Below are 16403 nucleotides of genomic sequence, written 5' to 3'. Positions count from 1 at the left end.
GCTGCCTGTGACTTATGTCATGTCCTCCAGAACTTGCTCCTAAGTTCTCTAGATGTTTAATCAATTTCAATTTCCCATCTGCAAGATCATAGAATGCCCTTTCTGTCTGAGACTGTGTCTCAACTTCTTGCATTCCTTGTGATGAACCTTGGAACACACACTCAATTTTCTGACTCTTTCTACTCCAACTTACAGCATTCCATATCCAAAGGAAAAAGTGGGGCAGGGTTGAGCACATTCCCATCCTTTAACATAGGCAAGGGAAGGCCTTGGATCAGATCCTCCTGAGTGCCATCCCATGGCACCTACAGGGAACCAGGAGTTCTGCTGCAGGCTGGGAAAGCTCGCAGAGAGATGGGGACACCTGGGGGTCCTGGCAGGCTGTTGAGGGCTTCTGTGCAACTGTTTAGGGGGGTTGGTGTTGGTGGGAGTCTTGCGGAAGGAGTTGTCTGGAAGGTGAGAGGTCTAGGCTGGAACTGGAGTCAGCTTGAAGGCAGCATCTGTGGTTTCAGCAGGGAGCTGTGCCCCTGGGGCCGTGACAGGCTCTGTGTTCCCAGGGATGGCCGGGCAGAGCCTGAGGGGGCAGCAGGAAGAGCTCCAGCTCATCAGTGAGGGTGAGTGTGGGCAGCGGGCTGGCAGTAGGGGCTGCAGGAGGAGCTGCAGGCCCTGCCCCGGCTGCGGAGGGCTCTGCTCCCTGTGCGGACGGGGGGCGGAGTGGGCAGAGCACACAGAGATTCCAGGGCCGCGTGGGGGATTCGTGGCCAGCAGCTTTGGGCTGATCCCATTAGTCCCTTCTCCCTCTTGACCATGGCTAGAGTGTGCTGGGATGACTCTGACATGGGGTTCTCCTCAGGTCCCCATAGTTCCAGGGTGTGTCTGTGGCTCTGTTCCACCCTCTTCCAGCCCCTCAAGCCCAGAGGCAAGACACCAGCCCATCATGCTCTCACCTGGAAAATTAACCCCAGTATCCCCACAGAGGTAAAGAACTGGAGTCATCTTCAGGATCCAGTGAACCAGTGTCCCAAGAAGACACCAGATGACACTGAAGACACCAGGAGACATCACCTCTCTGTGCTGCTGGAGCTCCAGGCAGAGCTGATGATTGGCACAGTTCTTGTGGCTTCATCCATCTCCCTGCCTGTAGACAGCTCTCTACCTCCAGCATTCAGACTATGCACGTCCCTTTTTTCCCCCTCCAGCTCATCCATTTGCTTTGCCTTCCATCAAGAAACAGTTTGGCTTATCCACTTTGCCTGCATCTCTGTGGAGTTCAAGCGATGCAAATCCAGAGCCCTGGGACTCACAGACCCCTCCTGCCGTTCTCTTCCACGCCCTGTTTTGAGCAGAGACGCAGAGGAACGAGGGCAGATCAGGCTGAAAAGGTCTCTGTGCTGAAACTCCAGTTCCACAACACTCTGGAGTTGAAGGTCTTGCTGAGCACCCCAAAGCCTCTGGCTTTTAGAAGAGCCAACCTGAGTGTGCTCTGAATGCAGCTGGGAGGGATTCCATGGCAAGCATCCACAGAGGGCAAAGGAGCTCGGAATGCTGGAAGGTTTTAACAATAGCTTTCTGAAAGCACAGCAATGCTCCATCCCTGTACAGGGTCAGGAAGAGGGCAGAAGCAGAGAGCCTCAGGGCTTAACAGAGAGCTTTGGGTGTTCCAGAGAGCAAATGAAGCAGCAGCACAGTGCCCGAGACTCGGACGCGTGACCGTGCCAGTGTCCGGAGCGCTGCCAGGCAGTGCCGGATCCTGGGTGCGGTTCTGGTCCCACAGGTGAGGAATGGCAGCCCCTGCCTCAGACCCAGGCAGAAAGCCAAGCAAGTGGGACCAGAGGGAGAGCAGGCTTCCAGTCTCTCCTGGGCACGGCTGCAAAACAGCCCCTGCTTCTTCTTCCTTTGCCTGTGCTTGGGGTGTGCTGGTGGCAGAGCCAGCCAGAAAGAACAAAACATGAGGCTAGCAAAAAATGTAGATGAGAAGTTTTTTGTTTATGAGCATTTATTCAGCTGATACTTCATACCTGTACATACATACATTGTTTTTCAATATCAGTGTATTTAACCAGGGGTTTACAAAGTGATGTGAACTAGCTATCAGGTCATTGCTTTCAAAGATTTGCTCTCTTTCTTTCATCTTTCTGTTCCTGAGAACCATGGGGAGTTGTAAATGAAAAAGAAGTTCCATGGTATCAATGAGTCCAGTGGATTACTGACCTCAAAATCAAAATCAAAAGTATACATATGCCTTGTTTACTAGCAAAAAAGAGAATACAAGAGAAATCCCAATTTGGATTCCTGGACATGAATCAGATGTAAAGGAAATCTTGCACAGAATGAAATAAAATTAGGATTAAATTTTAAAGCAGCCCTGCAATTCTCACCCTTAATTGTTTTAACAAAGTGTCTTTATACTATAGGTACTTTAGAAAATCATTTGAAATAAAGTTCTATGGAACCATGCTGTCGTAAAACAACTACCCTTTAAGTTTACCCTTTCTTCACAGAGAAGAATGCATATTCTATAAATCTGCTAAAGGACAGAATGCATGGTTTAAGATGCTGAGATCTGATTTTTGAGACACAGAGGGTACTTAATGCAGAGATAGTCTAAGAATTTAAAAACCAGTATTAGCAGTGGGGCAGCAAGTTCTGAAGTCTTAGGATTGGTATCATTTATAATCAGGCCTGCTCTCCGCAGTGGGTTTGAGCTCCAGAAGCCAAGCAGAGCCTGCAGGACAGGGAGCTGAGCTGTAGCTGCAGTTTCAGGAGGGGTCCCGCTGGCGGTGCAGGAGCAGCTCCCTTGTCCATCAGCAATGTGCCCGCTCCTCCCGCCTGCTGCCAGTCCTTCCCTTGCAGTGCCAGCAGGAGCTGCTCCCTGCCCCTGGCCAGCTCCTTTGCCTCAGTCCCTTCCAGTGCTGGCACTACAAGCTCCCTCTTGCCTTGAGCCAAATGCCTGCCTGCACCTTGGGCTGGCTTTGCCAGGTCTCTTTTCCCAATTGTTTGACTCCCAGACTTAGCCCCAGCCCATTGCTTATTTCCATCACCAGGTAGTTTCACACGATGAACTGTTTCAGTTTTTCCTCAGCGGTGGATCATTGAGATTGTGGTGCTTTCTTGCACCCAAAGTCCTGTTAAGACCAAGAACAAGCTGTTTCTGCACCTTAGTTTCTTACTATTCCATCACCATTTTATTCCACACTGAATGCCTAAAGAAAATCTATCCTTTTCCGTACAAAGCTGAGGCTGCAGCTTAGTGCAAATATGTGTGTGTCCTGGTTTGAAAAGACCGCTGTGCTAGGGAAAAGCAGAGCCTTCCTTCAAACTGGAGCTAATAAACCCCTCGCTCTAAATTAGTATAATTTTGAAATTAAGGGGCTCTGAGGGAAAGATATGGGGATAGGAATAAGAGTTCTTTACTAGTCCATCTAACAAGACACACAAAACAAAAACAGCAACAAGTATGAAATCAAGAACAAACAGAGCAGTAAGCCAGTTCCAGCCCTTCTTGGCCGCAGGCTCCCTTCCCTGTGCTGCAGTTACCGGTGCTGGGCAGGGCCAGATCCCGCGCAGCTGCAGGAGTGCTGGGGGTGAGAGCAGGGCTGTCCCAGATGGGAAAGGGATGGAGCAGAGACTTTTGCTCACTGTGTCGCTCGTGGTGCTCAGCAGGGTGCTTGGAGACAGCAGGCTGAAGCGAGAAGGCAGCAGTGCGGGGTCCAAGAACAGCAAAGGTGGCTCCCGGCGTTGGGATGGCGGGGTCAGGCAGCAGCAGCGCAGCAGCAGCAGCAGCAGCCTGTGACTGCAAGAGCGAGACAGGGAACAAATGCCTTCCCCCTTCTTTACCTGCTTCTGACCGTGCGGTGTTTCCCCATTTCCCCCCATGCCTTCGAAAGAAACTGAAAAAACCAAGAAATGGAGTCACACCCTCCCCAGTCACTAGCCATCAGTGCTGCTCAGCATGTCAAGGGGAAAAAATTCCACAGAGAGGTTAGGAAAAGAAACCAACCCCCAACAGTGTGAAAAGAGAATAAATGTCATCATCCCCTTATATTTTTTTCCCTCCCCTCCCCAGGCAGGGTGCTGCCTGAGGGGCTTCTAGACATGGACCACAACTCACAGACAAATAACCTCAGTCAGCTTCTATTAGCCACAGGTTGACAGACCTGTGAGGAATTGGCTGCCACAGCCTGTCACAAATTCACCAAAGATTAAGGATCAGTGAAGAAATAGGGACAAACATTGAAGTGGTCACTCATCATGGAAATGAGAAGTGCCCCATAGCCAAAGTCAGTTTCAAATGGAAATTGATCACAGATTGTTACTTATGCCCTGCTTATATATAATGACCAAATTAATTACCAAGATTCCTACAGAATGGCTCAACTCTGCTGACTCTATAAAGATAGAAATATCCATTTCAGTTCCCACAATCAAGCATGTTCCAGGTCACCAAGTACTGCCCACATCTATTTCTATATATGTGAATATATGGATTTTTGTATATAAAGAACCAAACATCAATTAAATTATCAGAAATCCACAGAGCAGGAGTTCTACGCTCACTGGAGTCCCGGAGTTTTCTCATCTGGCTTTGCCTGGCAGTTCTCAGGGAACGTGTGGCTCTGCTGCCATCCCAAATCTGCGCTTTCCTTGCCCAGCCTGAGTGCACGTGGGGCACGGGCTGGGCATGGCTGGAGATTTCCATGGCCAAAATCCCCCAGCATCATCACCTTTACACCTGCTCATTGCTTTGGAGAGCACAAAGCACTCAACACCCAGCTCAGCTGGCAAGTGTCATTTCTTGCAGATTGCTACAGCCCCACTGCTGGTGGACAAATGCACGAGAATCCATTTCAATGGAAAAATGTCATTTATTACCAATTGCTGCACCTGTGCTGACAATACAGAACTATACAAATCTCAGTTACGGAAAAAAAAGGAATTTATTACATGAGTACAACAATACTATGCAAAAATATACAAATACCAACTTCATTTAACAAAAACTTAATTTATTGCCAAGCTCTACAACAACTCACTATTACACAAAGATCAATTAGGTATTTAACAACTTAATTGATTACATAAAGGCTTACAGCCCATATAAAAACATATAAATATGCATTCCCTCTCCAAATAGCCCTACACTAAGAACCCAACAGTTATACAATTACACTACTTCACACATGTTTAAATAGAATTAAATGCATATGTATTTACATATAAATAAATACATATACAACTGTAACAATCTACAGGTGTAAATATAGATTAAACATTACATATTACATACTATATGTAAGTAGATATATAAACCAAACCTATCAATATACAAATATGACAGTACAAATCCAAATATTCATGAAACTGCATCAATACAAATACACAGCTATACATCTCCATACATATGTAAATGAAGTTAACATAGACCTAGATCCATACACATATAAAAATATAAAAATAGAATACATATACCTATAGAAATACCAATACACCCATTTAAAACAGTGATATACCTATAACTGCATCAGTACAAAAAGATACCTACACAACTGAAAACCCAGAAAACAGAACTAAAGTCAGATATAACAACATAAATGTTTACTTAGATGCATATATACACATACATGTAATTACACACCTATAAATATATATAATTACACACATACAAATATATACATAGCACATCCATAAATATAAAAGACATATGAGAATAGTCCTATGCAAATAGCAATATATACATGTAAATATCCATCTAATTATCCCTCTCTATGTGCAAGTTCATAAATCTTTAAAGAGAACTCTAAGCAGAAACTCTGATTCCAACAGCACCATCTTCAAGCCTCTCCCTCTGGCTCTTGGTCCTGTGCAGAGCAGTTTTCCCGGACAGGGACAGCAGATGGGACATCTGGGAAGCAAAGGGAACACTGAGTCAGGAGCACGGCCTTTCCCTTGGCAGCACCTGCACTTCCATGAAGGAAGAGAAAATCTCAGAGCCCCTCCAGGATTGCTGGAAAGCAGCAGCAGGCCCAGCGGGGCAGGGTGTGGCGAGCGCAGCGCAGCGGGACTGTCCCGCAGCCCCGGCACAGCCGGCACAGCTCCCGGGCCCTGCCGGCACAGCTGCCTTGCCCCAGGACAGCCCCTGTGCCGGCCGGGGCAGCTGCGCCGAGCAGCCCCAGCACGGGCAGGGCCGCTCCTGCCCCTGTGCCGGGCACTGCCCACGGCCACAGCCCACGGCACCCTCACCCCACCCTGCCCCACCGGCCCTGGGGCCTCACCAGCCTCTGTGCCAGCAGCAGCTCCTGCTCCTGCTCCTGCTCCTGGCCTTCAGCTTCTCCCTGCCGGCTCCTGTCCTCCTGGCAGGTCTGTCCTCCTGCTGTCTTCAGGGTCTTCAGTGCAGCTGAGGCAAAATCGAAGGCTCAGGAATTGGTTCCAAATCCTGGCAGAGCTGCAGTCCCGGACCCCTCTGTGCTCCCTGCTGGCCCCTCCATCCCCTCAGTCCCACCATGCTCTTGGCAAACCCTGAGTCCCCTTCAGCTTCTTCAGACCCCACAGTCCTCTCACCCCCTCAGACCCTTCTGACCCATCCCGTCCCCTTAGAGCCACCACCCCCCTCAGCCTGTGCCACTTCCCTGTCCCCTCAGTGCCACCATCGCCCTAAGCTTCCCCACACCCTCAGCCCCAGCAGCACCTCAAGGTCACCGTCCCTTCAGTGCCAGCGCCCCCTCAGCCCCTCAGTCTCACCGTCCCTCAGCAGCTCCTCAGGGGACTCTGCCTGGGGCCAGCGGCAGCTGCCACCGCTCCAGGGACACCCGGGGCTGGAACTGCTGCTCCGCCCGGCCCAGCCCCAGCTCGGACCAGCACAGCAACAGGGGACAGAGGACACAGGGGAAAAACAAGAGATCAAGAAGGATCCGTGGAGGGAAAGAGGCAAAGAAAAAGCCTGTATATATACATATATCAATCTTTACTAAAGATTGATACTAAACTAAACTCCTATATAAAAATACATCTATGCCTATTTATAAACTTAACTATATATATGTAAATGTAACTGCACATGTATATAAACGCATCTAGGCACATCTATAATTTCACATATAAAAATGTACCTATATACATCTACAACTATATATAAATTAAACTATACAGATCTATTAACACATATAAATAGATAAACACGTATAAATAGATAGACATAACAATATAGACATACAAATACACCTATATAAATCTAGTAATATAACCGTATAGATAAGTACAACTATACAGATCTTTAATATATGGCTATTGGCAGAGGGATTTCACCTGCCTGATGGTCACAGGCCCTCCCTCTGTCTCCTCCTGCCACACAGGGCAGCCCTCCTGGGGAGATCCATCAGATGGGATCTGGGAAGCAAAGGGAACACTGAGTCACTCTTGGCCCTCGTGCACATTTCCCTTGGGCACCAACTGTCCTTCTGTCAGGAAATGTTCAAGATGGTCTGAAAGGCAGATTCCCACTTGGAATTTGAAGCCTGCTCTTTAGAGAACAGGGACCTTTCTAAATGTTCAAAACAGTGTAAAGCATTGAAGTGTCTTGATAAAGTCTCAGTGCTCGCAATGGCACCCATGAGAGCTTGAAACACAGACTGTCCCAGCTCCCTCAGAGAAGCCCAGCCTTGTTCTTTCTCTGTGCTGACAGACAGATCTTAGGTCTCACTAATCTGGGGTCATTCAGTGATTTGGAATTCTACTATGACTTTCTGCTTTTTTCCTCTCCAATCCTTCATCAGTCACTCAGTCTGGCCTCCCTGTAACCCTGCAGAAAACTTATGCAAGGAAATCAGCAGAAAAATTGAGACACCAGGCTTGGTGACACAGCTCCACAAGGTCAACTTTATTCCCTTGCTTCTCTTGCCATAGCACAGGACTCAGTGTCAGAGCCTCTAGAGATGCATGGAGGGCAGGGCTCGGAGGGTTTTGTCAGTGCAGCATCTGAACTAAAGGCACCAGGAAGCACCAAGTCTGCAGACAAAATCTCAACTCTTCTGATCTCCCTTCCTGCCACAGGCAGGCTCAGAGCAGCTGTCTCACACCTCTCTAAACCAATGGGGGCTCTCTCCTTACCAGGCTCCTCACGCTCTGGGGAACTGTTCCCACAGCTCTCGGTGCCACCTGAAGCTTCTGCTGCTGCTGCTGCCCTGTTCAGATCCCCCTCTCCTGAAGACTCAGGGGCAACATTAACATTCCCCTTGAAAGAAAAACAGAAAGAAAGAAATCCAAAGATCACTCACTACTTTCTTGGAATAGTATCAGGGATACAGGAACTCTCCTTTTCCACTCCCAGGGGACGTGGGGCACAGGGGGGGAACACTGCCCACACAGTCCACATGACAAGCATTTTAAACTCAGGATTTGGGTGGCCAAGATGAAACTGAGTGTAGTGCAAAATGCAGAAAACTACAAGACACCAAGTGAGAGGATGTGCCCTCATGTTCTCACCCTTGTTCATCCCACGAGCTGCAAGAAATCAGCCAGCAGAAAGCCAGGGGCCCTCCTTGTTGACAACACTACTGTCAGCAAGGGCAGAGCTCGCTCCCAGCACTGTCCAGGGCTCTGTGCTGCAAACCCACATGAAAAGCACACATCTCATTTCTGCCTGGGAATCTCGCCACCCCCACCCGGCCGCTCACACAGTCCATCACCAGGTGGGGCTTTTTGGAGCTCTCTGCTGCCGCCCTAGATATATGACCCAGGCAAATATTTTGGCACCTAGGATATTTCCAGGATCACATCTTCCAGTGTCAAAAATCTGTAAATTTGGAGGGTAAAAAAACCAACCTAACCCATCTCTTCTGCAATAGCTCATCTGTCAGAATTGTAAAGATTCTAAAGATGGTTCTGAGCCTGCAATGTTTTCTTTTAATAAAATGCTTTGAAAACTGCTGTGTGTGAGTTTACAGAAGACAAAAGGAATTCCACTTGAGAATAAAATATCAGTAAATCCAAAAAATCCCACTCCCACCCTTGAGCCTGCCCTTTCTCAATTTTAACCCAAAATCCAGCGAATTTAACCCAAAAAAATGCAAAAATTCAGGAAATTTAACCCAAAATAGCGAAAATTCGGGATTTTAAACTCAAAATTCAGGGATTTTAACCCAAAAAAAGCAAAAATTTGGGGATTAAAACACAAAAAAAGGGAAAATTTGGGGGTTTAAACCCAAAAAAAGCGAAAATTCGGAGATTTTAACCCAAAAAAAAGCAGAAATTTGAGAGGTTTAATCCAAATTTTGGGAATTTTAACCCAAAAAATCCCAAAATTTGGGGATTTTAACCCCCAAAAAAGAGAAAATTCGGGGGGTTTAACAAAACATTTTGGGGTTTTAACCCAAAAATGCCAAAATTCGGGATTTTGATCCAAAATTTGGGGATTTAAACCCCAAAAATACCAAAAATTCGGGGATTTTAACCCCCAAAAAGGCGAAATTTGGGGGGTTTAAACCAAATTTGGGGGTTTAAAGCCAAAAAAGCAAAAATTCGAGATTTTGACCCAAAATTTGGGGATTTTAACCCAAAAAATGCTAAAATTTTGGAATTTAAACCCAAATAGTGGAAAAATTTGGGGATTTTAACCCAAAATCCAGCGAATTTAACCCAAAAAATGCCAAAATTCAGGAAATTTAACCCAAAATAGCGAAAATTCGGGATTTTAAACCCAAAATTTGGGGATTTTAACCCAAAATTCGGGAATTTTAACCCATAAACTGCCAAAATTTGGGGATTTTAACCCCCAAAAACGGGAAAATTCGGGGGGTTTAACAAAAAATTTTGGGGTTTTAACACAAAAATGCCAAAATTCGGGATTCTTGACCCAAAATTTGGGGATTTTAACCCCTAAAATGCCAAAATTCGGGGATTTTAACCCAAAAAAAGGCGAAACTTGGGGATTAAAACACAATAAAAGGAAAAATTTTGGGGGTTTTAACCCAAAAATAGGAAAATTCGGGACTTTTACCCCCAAAAAAGTGAAAGTTTGGGGGGTTTAGCCAAAAATTTTTGGGTTTTAACCCAAAAAAAGGGAAAATTTGGACGTTTAAACCCAAAAAAGCAAAAATTCCAGATTTTTGACCTCAATTTTTGGGATTTTAACCCGAAAAAAAGCGAAAATTCAGGGATTTTAACCCAAAAAAAGGCGAAATTTGGGAGGTTTAATCCAAATTTTGGGAATTTTAACCCAAAAAAATGCCAAAATTTCGGGATTTTAACCCCCAAAAAAGGAAAATTCGGGGGGTTTAACAAAAAATTGTGGGGTTTTAACCCAAAAATGCCAAAAATTCGGGATTCTTTACCCAAAATTTGGGGATTTTAACCCCTAAAATGCCAAAATTAGGGGATTAAAACCCAAAAAGGGGCGAAATTTGGCAGGTTTAACCTAAATTTGGGCGGTTTTAACCCCAAAAAAGCGAAAATTCGGGATTTTGACCCAAATTTTGGGGATTTTAACACAAAAAAAGCGAAATTTGGAGATTAAAACACAAAAAAAGGGGAAAAATTTTGGGCGTTTTAACCCAAAAATAGGAAAATTCGCGACTTTTAACCCCAAAAAAGTGAAATTTGGGGGGTTTAGCCAAAAATTGTTGGGTTTTAACCCCAAAAAAGGGAAAATTTGGAGGTTTAAAGCGAAAAAAAACTCGAAATACGGGACTTTTGACACAAAATTTGGGGATTTTAACCCAAAATTCGGGAATTTTAACCCAAAAAATGCCAAAATTTGGGGATTTTAACCCCCAAAAAAGGGAAAATTCAGGGGGTTTAACAAAAAATTTTGGGGTTTTAACCCAAAAATGCCAAAATTCGGGATTCTTGACCCAAAATTTGGGGATTTTAACCCCTAAAATGCCAAATTTCGGGGATTAAAACAAAAAAAATTGAAAATTTGGGGGGTTTAACCAAAAATTTTTGGGTTTTAACCCAAAAAAAAGGGAAAATTTTGGGGGTTTTAAGCGAAAAATCCCGAAATTCGGGACTTTTGAATCAAAATTTGGGGATTTTAACCCCTAAAATTACAAAATTCGGGGAGTAAAACCCAAAAAGAGGCGAAATTTGGGAAGTTTAACCCAAAATTTGAAATTTTTACCCCCAAAAATGCCAAAATTCGGGACTTTGGACCCAAAATTCGGAGATTTTAACCCCAAAAATGCCAAAATTCGGAGATTTTAATCCAAAAAAAGGAAAAATTCGGGGATTAAAACACAAAAAAAGGGGAAATTCGGGAAATTTAACCCAAAAATTGCCGAAATTCGGGGGGTTTAACCCAAAAAAAGGGAAATTTTGGGGGGTGAAAGCGAAAAAAACCCCAAAATTCGGGACTTTTGACCAAAAATTCGGGGATTTTAACCCCCATAAAAAGCGAAAATTTGGGGATTAAAACGAAAAAAAAAAGGAAATTTGGGCGTTTAAACCCAAAAAAAGCGAAAATTCGAGATTTTAACCCAAAATTTGGGGATTTAAACCCCAAAAATGCCAAAATTTGGGGATTTTAACCCAAAAAAAGTGCAGAAATTTGGGAGGTTCAATCCAAATTTGGGGGATTTTAACCCAAAAAATCCCAAATTTTGGGGATTTTAACCCAAAAAAATGCCAAAATTTCGGGATTTAAACCCAAAAAGTGGCAAAATTTCGTGATTTAAACCCAAAATCCAGTGAATTTAACCCAAAAAATGCCAAAATTCAGGAAATTTGACCCAAAATAGCGAAAATTTGGGATTTTAAACCCAAAATTTGGGGATTTTAACCCAAAATTCGGGAATTTTAACCCAAAACATGCCAAAATTTGGGGATTTTAACCCCCAAAAAAGAGAAAATTCGGGGGGTTTAACAAAAAATTTTGGGGTTTTAACACAAAAATGCCAAAATTCGGGATTCTTGACCCAAAATTTGGGGATTTTAACCCCTAAAATGCCAAAATTCGGGGATTTTAACCCAAAAAAAGGCGAAATTTGGGGGGGTTTAACCCAAATTTGGGGAGTTTTAACCCCAAAAAAGCGAAAATTCCCGATTTTTGACCCAAATTTTGGGGATTTTAACGCAAAAAAAAGCGAAAATTTGGAGATTAAAACACAAAAAAAGGGGAAACTTTTGCGGGTTTTAACCCAAAAATAGGAAAATTCGGGACTTTTAACCCCAAAAACGTGAAAATTTGGGGGGTGTAGCCAAAAATTTTTGGGTTTTAACCCAAAAAAAAGGGAAAATTTGGGGGTTTAAAGCGAAAAAAACCCCGAAATTCGGGACTTTTGAACCAAAATTTGAGGATTTTAACCCCCAAAAATGCCAAAATTCGGGGATTAAAACCCAAAAAAGGCGAAATTTGGGGAGTTTAACCCAAAATTTGAAATTTTTAACCCCCAAAATGCCAAAATTCGAAACTTTTGACCCAAAATTCGGAGATTTTAACCCAAAAAAAGGGAAATTTTGGGGGGGTTAACCCAAAAAATGCCAAAATTCGGGATTTTTGACCGAAAATTTGGGGATTTTAACCCCCAAAAATGCCAAAATTCAGAGATTTTAACCCAAAAAATCCCAAAAAACAGGAAAATTTGGGGGATTTAACCAAAAATTCGGGATTTTAGCCCCAAAAATGCCGAAAAATTGAAATTTTAACCCAAAAAAAGGGAAAATTTGGGGGGTTTAATCCAAAATTTGGGGGTTTTAACCCAAAAATTACAAAATTCGGGACTTTTGAAACAAAATTTGGGGATTTTAACCCCCAAAAATGCCAAAATTCGGGGATTTTAACCCAAAAAAAGCGAAAATTTGGGGTTTAAAACACAAAAAAAGGGAAAATTTGGGGGTTTAAAGTGAGAAAAACCCGAAATTCAGGACTTTTGAACCAAAATTTGGGGATTTTAACCCAAAAATTCCAAAATTCGGGACTTTTGACCCAAAAAAACAGCTTTGCTTTTGCAGGCAAGAAATGCAGTGCAGACAGGCTCCAGGGAAACATTTAAAGAGGCAGGGTAGAGAACAGCAAACAAAATACAAAAGATGGAGTGAGAATACAACATCAGGACTTAAGAGTACAGGAATAGAGAAGAGTTCTTTTCAAAGAGGTTGAGCTAACCTAAATGTGGCATTCCTATCAAAATGAACAATAGAAGGAATTGTAGAAGTACTACCAGTCATTAAACCAAGACCAGAGTGAAATCAGCCCCACAGTCACTCAATTCCCCTGAAGCATTTTGTCTCCAATGACTGGTGACAAATCAGCGGATAAAGGAACTGCTAGGAAGCCAAGGAGGAAATGAAAGTTTCATCCCTCCCACAATCCCCCAAGGGAAGAGTGCACAGTAGTGACTTTGTGCCCTCCTGTTCCAACAAGAATCTTAGGTGGATGATCATCAGGTGGAAGGAAGGAAGATGCCACCTTCCTTCCCCACTCTGTTGGCTTCCTGTTTCTGGCCCCTCTCTCCTCAGGATTTCTGTTATCAGGGGCTCTGTCCTCAAAGTCCCTGTGTCCTTTGATCAAGAAAAATCTCAGGTGGACTTCAGGCCTAGGAGGAGGCCAGCGTGCCGATGCCCAGAGTGTTTCTAGGAGACTGCACTTCTCCTTCTGCCGCAGCTCCTCCTGCGAGTTATGCAGGAAAAACATCAGCTTCCCATTCAGCTGCTCCTCTTGCACGTGCACACCAGCTCCACACGGACACTGAAGGTCCTTGCTGCCATCTGCCCTGCGCTGTTCAGCTCTAGTGGAAGGCGTGCCCTGGCGGGGGATTCAATGGGACCAGCATGCGCTACAGCCCATCCTACTCCCGGGGACTCCAACCCTCAAAGGCACTGCCCAGCCCAATGGCTTCCTGAGGCACCGGGTAGAGAGCATTGCTGTCCACAAAGACACGCGTGAAGCTCTCCATCAGCTCAGCTGTCACTGAGCAACCTCTCCCCAGGTCCTCCACAGGCCACTGTATGTTATCTACTAAACGGATGCTTTCCTTATTCCCAGCATCTCAAGTGTTTTCTCTGTCTTTGATTCTACCACTGCTGCTTTCTTCCTTGTAACCATCACTGCCTGCTTTTTCACTGGCAGCCACGTTACTTTGTTCAGCTTCTTTTCTGTCTTCATTCTTGTTTCCTTCCACATTTACACCACCCTCTTTTTCATCCTTGTTTCTATCATTGTCATCCTCTTTTATAACTTCCTTATTTTCTTCCTCAGTTGCAAAACCACTATGGCCTACTTCATTCCCAGGATCACTGCTATCTTCCTGCTCAGTCCAATCACTGTTTCTTCGTTCGCTGGCATCACTGCTCTCCTGCACCTTCACATCTGTGTATTCTTCCTTTCCATCTACATCATCTTCACCTTCATTTACATCATCACTGTTGCCTGTCTTCATATTTGCACCATAGGATTTTTCTTCATTTCCATCTCCTTCTTCTTCCTTTCCAGTGTCCTTGTCTTGCTCCACCTGCACATCCTTGTTTTCTCCTTCATTTGCTTCATCTAGACCTTCTGTATTGCCAGCAACATTTCCAGGTTCATCTTCATTTCCTTCAGCACTACTGTCTCCTGGCACATTCCCAGCACTCCATCCTTCATCTTTCTTTAAGTCATGGCCATTGTCACTCTTAACATCACTGTCTTCCTTCATCTTCGCATCACTGTTGCCTTCAATAGCATCATTGTCACCTCCTTCATTTGTAGCAGCCACAGGACTTCCTTCTCTGTCATGTCTTCTGCTGCTGTTGTCTGCCTCCACATCAATGTCACGTCAGTGTTTTCTCCGCCTTCCTTTGGATGAACAGTGTCTTCTTCCTGTTCTTTTCCCCTCATGTCTGCTAAGGTCTTGCAGGAGCTCTGTCCTTGCCGCTGCTGCTGGCCTCATGGCTCCTTCTCCTACAGCTAAAGCACAGGCCCAAGAGGAGCAGGACTGCAGCAAGAGCCCAGAATGGCCACTGGTGCAGAGCACCAAAGAGCACGGCTCCCAGCCCTGGTCCTGCTGCTCCGGGGGCCCCTGCTCCAGCTCCTGCAGCAGCCGAGCCTCTCGCAGTGCAGCAGCTCCTGGCAATCCTGCATTCGCCGGTGCGTGGCCTCATCCAGCCCATCCCCGGTGCTGGGGGTACTGCATCAGGCTTTGCACGAGCACGGAGAGCAATGGCAATAGAGACGTGGTCTGCAGGAGGACACTCAGCAGGGGTTCAGAGGGGCCGCAATGGAGACAGGCAGTGGGGGCAGGAGCCGCAGGGACGTGGCACAGGAAGGAGAGGCCCCGGCAGCTGGCAGGCAGCAAGGCCGCCCCGCTGCCCCAGCAAGCACCGCGCCCTGAGCAAGGCGCTCCCGCCAGGGGCTGGGCCCCGGCTGCAGGGCAGAACACACGGCCCGGGGCTGGCGCTGCTGCCCCAGCCCTCCTCCAGCCCCGTCTCCTCACTGCGTGTGCACTCACTGCTTGCCCAGGCTCTGCCGAGGCAGCGGAACCCGCTGGGGCCTTTTCCAGCTGCCCCATGGTGACTCGGCCCCTGTGCTGTCACAGCCCCGAGCGCGGCACAGCCCAGCCCTGCCCGCCGGCCCCAGCCCGGGCAGGGAGCTCAGCATGGCCCTGGGCACCCAGAGCCCCAACAGACACCAAGGGCAGACCCATCCCTCGGCAGTCTGGGAACCCCAGAGCTCCCCTCTACAGAGCAGGCACAAGTGCCCTGCCACACAACCCTTGTCAAATAGAAATTTGGGTGACGTGACCCATGGATGTTCTCAGTATACAGGTGTAGGATTTTATTTAATACCGGAGAGAGACATTTTTCTTCTTATTATTAGTTATACTTACTGCTTTGGGGCAGGATGTCAGGTAGGCTAAGGTTTTATTACACATGTAGTGAGGAATCTTTCTGAAAGAAATCCAGGTTGCTTGGATGATACACAGGAAGATTAAATACCATCCTAAAAAGGCCAAATAAGTTAATTACAAAATTTCAGGGTCTTGAATAACCTCCTTGCTCTCAAACTGTAGGTTCAATACTGTGCAAAATTCTGGTACAGTCAGGATTTTGTTCAGAAAGTAGAATATCTGCCTTTTTCAAATTTGTGCAGAGGTGTACCTCTGTCCCTTCCACCCTCTTCAAAATTGTCTCCCTTAAACAGAGTTAGCCAGTCTCTCTGATAAAGGAACTTCTGTCTGTTTCTGCTGTCTCTTTGTCTATTTATCTTCAAAGGACTGTGAGTACAGGAGAGATGATACTCAGCCCTTCTTTGGGGAACTCATCTATAAATGGAACTGCAGGAAATGGAGAGGGAGGAAAGGGAAACAGGATGTGACTCAAGTACCTGCATGGTGACCACAGATGTCCACTGCTAGACAGACACTGATGTGAGGCAGGTCGTGCCTTCCCATTAGTGCCCAAAAAGAGAACAGTGTTGGCATTTCTGAAACTGCTCT

This window comes from Erithacus rubecula, assembly GCF_903797595.1.
Source record: "Erithacus rubecula genome assembly, contig: scaffold_563_arrow_ctg1, whole genome shotgun sequence".
In the NCBI taxonomy this organism is placed as follows: domain Eukaryota; kingdom Metazoa; phylum Chordata; class Aves; order Passeriformes; family Muscicapidae; genus Erithacus; species Erithacus rubecula.
Note: the sequence above shows the minus strand (reverse complement) of the source record.